Here is a 9,360-nt window from a genome sequence, read left to right on the forward strand (position 1 = left end):
AGAAACTTAACGCCGTCGTTTACTTACCAACCCCCGGCTCTAGACTTACGGAATATATGGAGGTGGAGGAATCCAAAGTGGTTGGGATTATAGATGGAAGATGAGCCAGGCCTGTTGGGTTTTTGTAGACCAAACCTTCCTGTCACACCATACGGCCGTATATCGCTGCTACGTCAACCCCAAGTTTGGGGAGTCCTGTCTGATTTCTCATGGCTTACCAAGGACCAGAACGCTCCCCAAGGAGCTGAACGCTCCCCAAGGAGCTGAATCAGTGGGACTGAAGCGTGTTAACCCAACGAGGCCTTCAAAGGAGCCAGTGATCCAGTCCTAGACGGTCCCTCAACGGGCCGGTTCCGGGGCAGATCCCAGCGCAGCCTCCATAGACTACATTGTAACCTTAGCCTGTAAGCTTCGGAAGTCCAGCGTATGCCATCGCAACCTGGCGTTCTGTGGCTACCAGTTGCGGAGGGGACGGCTAGGAGTACATTGCCGAAAGGAGGACTCCCGTTGGTCTAATTATCCAATTGTCCCTTTCCGGACGGTTAATGAATCTACACCTACAAATGAAAGGAATGTTGGCAAATTATTCCTCAAGCTTCAGAGATATGACGAGCTGGAGCGTTTATCATGATTAAGAGTTTCCAGCTGGATGGCGGAGGCATATTTATGAACGATCCGCCATGGAGGGTTCCCAGTAGTGGTGTTTGCAGACTATGTAAGCTGTATTTATGTGCAGAGCTGCTAATCCACGCTCCCAGCACCGTCCTTGTAAATCTCTTCTTGTCGAAGGATCTAATTCACTGATTGTCACCCACGAGATACTTTATAAAACAACTCGGAGAGCGAGGCGCAGCCAAGTGTTCCAACCGCATCTCCAGAGCTCTGTACCGTCTCCAAAGCTCAAATCTGTGTTTACTGGACTGTATAATGCCGGAGAAAAAAGAAATTCAGAGGCAAAGGAGCTAAATGTACAGTGCGGGTTAAAGCAGACTAATAGCTATATAGCTGGGGAACGACGGGGATCACGCAAGTTTGCAATAAGCTGGTGGTCATTTGAAGGACCGCATTTGGTGGGTCACTCACAGTCAAATGTTGACCTTCATGGCAACGTTTGATGAAAGTTACTTGTATCAATGATCAAAAATGGGTAATTTTTTTCCCCCTAACAATCCTAATATATAAAATCTGGAATCTTGATTTCTCATTGGTGCCCCCCTCAAAAAAAATTATTTAAAAAAAAAAAATTTAAGGATGTGGCTATTAGTTGAATAGTCAACTAGGAAGAAATTTGCTTACGGGGGTTCCAATGAACGTTTCCACAAACGTTGGCCAAACTCCAACGTCCAACTAAAGTTTGGAGCTTCCACCCGTCCCAGTGCTTGAAAGCTATTTATATAGTTTGGAAAGTTCTTTAGAACTTATTTAGATTTTAAATAAGGTTGTAAACCCATTATTATTGGAGCGTTTAAGGCTGTAGAACCCTGCGATACCCTCATACCCAGCAAAACATTCGGAGCTCTTAGAAAAGAGGAGGAAAGAGGGACATCAGGAGAGGAAAGAAGGGCATCAGGGGAGGAAAGAGGGACATCAGGAGAGGAAAGAGGGGCATCAGGGATTTGGGTTCAACAAAGAGTGGAGAAGTGTCGTTGACACTTCAAATGTATGTCCAATCAATTGAAAGTGTAGCATTTTTCACAACCTGCGCATGTAATTATCACCGTCTGTACAATTACTCCTACACTCAGACGGTAACTCCGTGTGAATCTGTGGAATGTTAGATGAAATATAATAACCTATACTTATACTCGTGCTTCTGAGACAAATTGAAAGAGGGTGTTATACCAAAGGCAACGGGGGGGCTACTCTCGTTTACTGACTAGCATAAAAATATAATTATCGGCAAAGATACCCCTGGCCACGTATCTTTCTGCGCCGTCTGCTCTCCATCACAAGCTCCATAAAGACACGGTTAGATGAGTTTGGGGTGGAAGAACCACACAGAGCCCTGACCTCAACCCCTTCGAACAGCTTTGGGACCGTCTCGTCCAACATCAGTGCCTGATCTCACAAACGCTCTACTGGATGAACGGGCAAAAATCCCACAGAAACTCCCCAAAATCTTGTGGAAAATCTCTCCAGAAGAGTGGAAGCCGTTACAGCTGCAAAGGGGGGACCCACTTTAAAGTAATGTCTATGTATTTAGAATGTGATGTCATCAAAGTCCCTTTTGGTGTAATGGTCAGGTGTCCCAATACTTTTGTCCATATAGTGTATACGTGTTGTCGCTGTGGAAACCGGGCAGGGTTTAATGTTCAACACTCAGTGTTTTAGGTCCAAGTGTTTCCTAGCTTCACCCCCCCTCTATCTGGGTATGGATCGGGGGGGGAGATGGTGGAGCTGAGAGACGGGCATCGGGGCAAGTGTGGATGCTGACTGGCGTGTCCCTTTAAAAAATATTCACAAATGTATCAAAATGTTTAAAATGTATCAAAATAAACATGGAAAACCAACACAACCGTCTTTGCTTCGCCCCCCAGATCACGTCCCCACAACGCGCCGGTCCTGAAGAAGCCAACCGCTAGCCATTACGGGAGATTTTAATCTCTCGGCGTCCTCCGAAAACCTTCCTGCGTTATGATTTATGAATTTGGGAGTCGGGGGGATTGACAGTTTGCAATCTAACGTCTTTCGCTTGTTCCAAGTTCCACCAACAGCTGATTGAAATGTCATCGAGCGCAGCCGAATCCCGCCGTTTTCACTCCTTCTCCGCTTCTTTTTTTCGCTGCTGGTTTGAACTTGCTCACATTTTCTTGGTTCACTCATGAAGTGTTGCATTTTGGTGACAGCATAATTCTTCTCTTTGTAAATGACTTCTTTCAAACCAAGGTTGACAGGAATGGCACGAGATAAAATAGCTTTTTTTTTTTTTTTTTTTCGTTAGCAATTTGCATTTCCCAGCCATTTGTAAGCAAGGAGAAAATAGAAATCTATGAAGTGATTGTTCCTTTAGAGATATGAAGATGGACGGTGGGGAGCGGGTGGGTGAGGAGGGGTATCAAGCATGCTAAGAAACAGCGAACTATGACTCTCATGATGCTAAGCCGGCGTGATGTCACTCCAGTTCCTTTGGTCCCGCAGCTCCACGAGGCTCATGCAACCCCCTATCAATGTACGGCAATGATTGTGAATAACGGACTTAACCTTTCCTAATAACATTTTCATCTATTTTTTTTTTTTTTTTTTTTTGCTCGGTTCAATTTATGTAGAAAAAATGCATGAAATTTCACTGAACAGAAATAGAGATTATCGTTTGTGTTACAAAGACAGGTTTTACTTTCAGAAAAGCCGACATATTTGTTTCTGGACAATCCCGGTATCTTGGGATCTTTAATCCGGCAGACAATCTTGTGACTGGCAACCTCTGTCTTCCTATCTGCTAAACACCACAACCCCCATAATGCTCAGCCAGAAGTGTGTGTTTAATACATGATCTATCTATCATCTATCTATTTATCTATCTATCTATCTATCTATTAAACTATCTATCTATCCATCTATCTATTAAACTATCTATCCATCCATCCATCCATCTATCTATCTATCTATCTATCTATCTATCTATCTATCTATCTATCTATCTATCTATCTATCTATCTATACATTTATCTGTCTATCTATACATTTATCTATCTATCTATCTATCTATCTATCTATCTATCTATTTATCTATCTATCTATCTATCTATCTATCTATCTATCATCTATCTATCTATCCATCTATCTATCTATCTATCTATCTATCTATCTATCTATACATTTATCTATCTATCTATCTATCTATACATTTATCTATCTATCTATCTATATCCCTCCCTCCCCTTTCTCACCTTACCTCACTTATCTCTCACTCTCCCTTCTTTCACTCCCCTCCTCTCTCTCCGCTGCAGTACTGGAACTGCAGCTTCTCATGAAGGTCATTATTTCTTTATTTTTTTTATTTAGATAAATGCGTTAAATGTTGTTTGGTGAGAATCTTGTCTGATTCACCGCCGTGTCACCTATAGACTCCCTTACGAAAGAGAAATCGTGTCATAAATTTCACCCGAGGGGAACGATAGGAGGAAGCTTGTGGTTTCTGTCTCTGGTGTGTGAGAAATACCAGAATGACTCAGTAGAACGTCTGAGGAGAAACTCATTCAGGTTGAGTTGACAAGAGTTTCCTCCAAGTTCTTCAACTCAAGAAAACCGATCGTTGATTGTGAGAAACTCCAACAACCATCGGTGGTGAGAAGGGTTAAACTGAACTTTTACAAGTTTTACTGAATATGGAAACTTAAGGAACAGTAAGGAGGCTGCTTTGGAATGGAGTCGGGTGAAACATTTTGAAAAGGTTCCTATGGAAACTACTTCAGACATCTCATATTCTCTCCCGCTTCCATAGATCCTCACGGTTTCCTCCAGCTGATGTCACAAATCATGGAACTGTTCCTGAAATGACGCCTGCGCCGTGACATCACAGTCATTTACATGACATCACTCATGACACAAAAAAGAGTGGATATCCTGAAGCAAAAACACAAGGCGCTTCTGGTAGGTGTTAAAGTTTTCACCCAGGTCTACATGGGACCTCGACACCCCAACAAACTAACTGGGCAGGTATGGCAACAAGGTTCACCCCCTCTTTAAAAACACCTGCATACCTGTCGATATACCGTACATTCACGTATAAACCCTCTATGTGTAGCATGTTAGTGGTCCTCCGGGGGCCGAGCTGGACATCCCTTCTATTTGACCTTTAAACAGGACTATCCTCCAAAACGTGCTCTCCGGGTAAACCAAACATCTTGCGAAGGGGTTAAAGCAATTCCCTCCCTAAATAGGATCATAGCGGGGCAGGAGACTATTAATGGCACCCGGTTGCCAACTCTACAAGTCTAACCACCAGAATAAGCCGGGTGGGGGGTATTAAGATAATTATTCCTGCTTGCCCAAACCGCACATTTCTTCTCCAATAATGCTGAGCGCGCTGTAACAGCAAGCGTTCGCAGGCACAAGCGATGGCGCTCGGCCCTGCTACACGCTGTGGCTATTGGTGCAAAGCCGCATGCTGCATCTGCATTGAAACACAGCGCAAACACTATTATCCGCTCCAGCATTTGGCTTCATTCACTACAGCCTCGTGCTTTACAATTTCGCTTGTACGGAATTCTTCTCAAAGTCCCCGGGGTGTTCTTGTAGAGACCAAAAAAAAAAAAAAAGTGTTTTGGTTTTTTTTGTCTTCTTTCTTTCTTTTACAGTAATAACGAGAACAACTATGATGTTAACTAATTAAAGCGCGTTTTCTGTCTGCCTGCGTTCAGAAAAGCAGGGGCGCCGCTGCCGAAGCCGAGCGATGGTCACTTGGCCTATTAACACGCGGTGCGCTGCTGCGCCCTAGTGGAGAAAAGCCGCATAACGGCTGCAATCAGAATTCTGCCGGCTCTGGGAATAATCAGCGGATTAAGTCACTTTACTGTATGATTGGATGCAGATAAAACTGAAAATATTGCGACACGTTTTTGACATGATTCTTACTTATGACCAATTTTAGGAATCGTTTGCAGAGCTGCGGCGCTCCAATCCGCCTTTCAGACCGTACAGAAAGCACATTCAGTAAGCGAATCGCTAAAACCGCTTTGAAATAGGAAGCATCGTTATAAAGAATGCTCGTAGCGATGAATAGTTTAATGGTAGTGGGTATCGGTAAACTTGCCGTTGAACATTTACATGAGATAAAATATCTGGTTTTTTTTTTTTTCTGGTTTAAAGATGCAGTTCCACTTTTACAATTAAAACCAGCCTTCCCAGAAAAAAAATTCAATCGTGTATTATATACATATATATATATTTATTTTGATATATAATTATTATTATTTATGTATTTTTTTTTATTTTTTTTTGCCAGGAACACTTAATAGTCATGTGACACAAAAGCAGGCACTGATAGGTTGTTGTCACAGAAAGAAAGTTTCTGTGTTTTTATGGGTTTAAACCCATAAAATGACAGATCTATTAAGGTTTCTTTGTTTTAATGTTTTGTTTAATTTATTAATTGTTGTTTAATTTTATTTATTAAATCTCATTAAATATGTTATTTTGTGCTAGCTTGAGAGTTGTTAATTTGGTATTCGTATTTATATATATATATATATATATATATATATATATATATATATATATATATATATATATATATATAAAACTCAATTTACAAATCAATTTTATGGTGTCTCCTTTTTTCAAACAAAATACATACAATACTAGGAAAGAACAAGAAAGCAATAAACATACAAAAAAATTAAATCTTCCTCAAATCGGACCAGTTTACCCCAGAATTCCTCTTTCATAAACCCTGTTTTTTTTTCTCTGTTCAAAGAAAACACAACTTGAATTTGGACATAATGTTATTATTGTGATTTGGCCGACCCACACATTGCCGAGCAGCGTTTTATTTCCCAAACTATAATTATTTTGCACAGGAACCCATTAATTAGCATGGGTGGCTCTTTGTGTTTAGTTATACAGCAGATCCGCTCTTTATTTTTACATTAATCCCTAAATTCTACAGGATATTTTTATTTAATGAAAATACTCATTACTGTCAATAAAATATTAATGTTTTGGTATAGTAAACATTATACACATTTATTTCATTGCAACATTTTTTTATTTCTTTTATTCAGGACCTTTTTATATATAAATTACAAGAAAATGTGCATATGGTGAGTAACTAAGGAAACTGAGAAAAAAATAATTCAAAGAAATGAAATCTTGCTGTGTTTTTAAGACTCATCTAAGGAGCTGAAATCAAAGGAGCTTAAAGGGACTCTTTTGCCCGCCATCTGCCCTCGGAGACTTCAGAGGTTCTCCTCCTTGGAGGGTGACCTCCCCCCCGGCTTTGGCCAAAGGGCGTTAAGGGACCACATATATCTATTGGGGCAAGCGTGGTCCCAGAAGATGAAGGCTAGGGACCCGGGTCCCCTGTGGCCATAATGGACACCATGGCAAAAAGCACCATCATCTTGTGATAAGGGGAAGCCCAACACTTTGGGTACCATGAGAACATTGTCTTCTACCAGAGAATGTATACCCATACGAAGAGAAGTGTAGCTGCCGACTGTCTCGTGTTAATTGCCAGCCACTAGGCAGGTGAAGACTGATGTCTGATATGACTGTCCCTTTAAGAGTCTAGTAGCTGTCACTGTATCGGGCAAGGTATGGTTCTGAAGACCACGCTTTGGATTCCACTTGATATTACGGCACTTTTCCTTGTAGAACACCAGCAATCATTGATTGAAAAAGGGTGAATGCAAGCTGCATCGCTCGAGTGCAAACAGATCGGATCAGTGTAACGCTGTATCCCCGTGATAAAGTGCTGACGTCGGGGATCCCATTAATTACTTGATACGAGACTGCTCCGTTCCATCGGAGCTAAAATGCAAGCAATTTGCTTCCGCATGTAATCAGGGAACAGTACGGCAAAAGCCAGCTAAACATTATTGGCCATTATTTTTCATGCGGAAAGTTAATTGATTTGATATCGGGACGCACGTAAATCAAGATTTATAAACACAGAGCTTGTCAGGCTACGGGGATTTTTATGACCTGGTAAGGGGGATGAAATATCGCAGTCATATTCACATGTTCCCTGGGAAGAACATAACAATCAGTTTAGGTTAAGTGTTCTAATCAAGAATTCTGTAACAAAAAGTATTCAATCAATATTTACATAAAAAATTGCAGGGGGATCCAAAGCCCAAATATTATTATTATTATTATTATTAAAACCACTCCTGATGGACCAAAAATTATTCGGACATTATTTCAGTCTTCCGCTTCTCCTTCCTCGCTGATCCTTTCCTCCAATCTTGGGAGAGGTAGTCCCCGTGGGGTTCATGGAGGTTCCGTCCTGTTGTGGAATTACTCAGGAGAGGAGAGAATACGTTCAGCAGAGCAGGAGAAGCGGAGCATCAGGGAAGGAGAAGCGGATCTCTAAGGAGGAAGACGGAGGAGCGGAGCAGGACATGGAGACTGACACATGGAAAGGGTTGCTGAAGAAAGAAGGGAGAGATTGGGTGCGAAGAAAGTGAGAGAAAAGAGAGAGAATTCAGCGCTTTCGCCTTCGTTTTTGTTTTGTTTTGTTGGGGCATCCTCCCCGTTTACAGACAATTAAAATTTTTACAACTCTGAATATTATAGTTTTAAGCGTTGGTGTTCCCTCGTAGCTTGTAACATGACCTAATTAATGTAAGATCAGCTCCTTTTATGACGTTTGACAGATTTCTAAAAATAATAAATCTAAGAGGTGCAAAAGATAAAGTACCCAAAACTTTCTAAAAAAAAAAATTTCTAAAAATAATAAATCTAAGAGGTGAAGTACCCAAAACTTGAAGTTTGTTGGGAAAAAAATAAGGTATATAATAAAAAAAAAGGTGCTTTTAGTGTTAACTGCTGTGAACAGGACCAGTTCTTAAACGTATATTTATTATATAAAACAAGCCTATGTTTTATAAATATACCCCACCGTTCAGGAGTTTGGGGTCACTGAGCTGTTTTCATGTAAAACAAGGACATTTCTGGCTGTAACAAAATTGCAAAAGGGTTTCTAACGATCAATTAGCCTTTTAAACTTCAACTTGGATCAGCGAACACAACGTGCCATTGGAACACAGGAGTGATGGGAGTGATAAAGCGCCATTGGAACACAGGAGTGATAAAGGCCATTGGAACCCAGGAGTGATGGGAGTGATAAAGGGCCATTGGAACCCAGGAGTGATGGGAGTGATAAAGGGCCATTGGAACACAGGAGTGATGGGAGATTCCATTAAAAATCAGCCATTTCCAGCTACAATAGTCATTTACAACATTAACCCCGTCTGTGCTGGATTTGTAATCCATTTCATGTTATTTTAATGGACAAAATTTGGTTTTCTTTCAAAACCAAGGACATGTCTAAGTGACCCCAAACTTTTGAATGGTGGCGTATATATATTTGTTCCAATCTTTGCTTCGATTTGATACGTTGTCTCATTGGATAGCGTTTAGCTATGATTCTGAATCAGCCACTTCATGTCACAGCTGGCTCTTGGGTTCCAACCACATCTCAAACTGCCTCAGGAACTCGGTAAACCAAACTCTTAAAACCTCGTATTATGCGAAAAGCCAACGTCTGCAGGCAGCGAGGTGTTTGTGCGAGCACTTTGTAAACATCTGGCAGCAATTCCATGACCTTTCACCCAGGGAATTACGACCCAAACGTCAAAGGGGTGAACAAACCCAACATTTGGTTTGGTTCTGCTCACCTGTGCCAACCGTCAGCCG

This window comes from Spea bombifrons, chromosome 10 (genome assembly GCF_027358695.1).
Source record: "Spea bombifrons isolate aSpeBom1 chromosome 10, aSpeBom1.2.pri, whole genome shotgun sequence".
Taxonomy (NCBI): Eukaryota; Metazoa; Chordata; class Amphibia; order Anura; family Pelobatidae; genus Spea; species Spea bombifrons.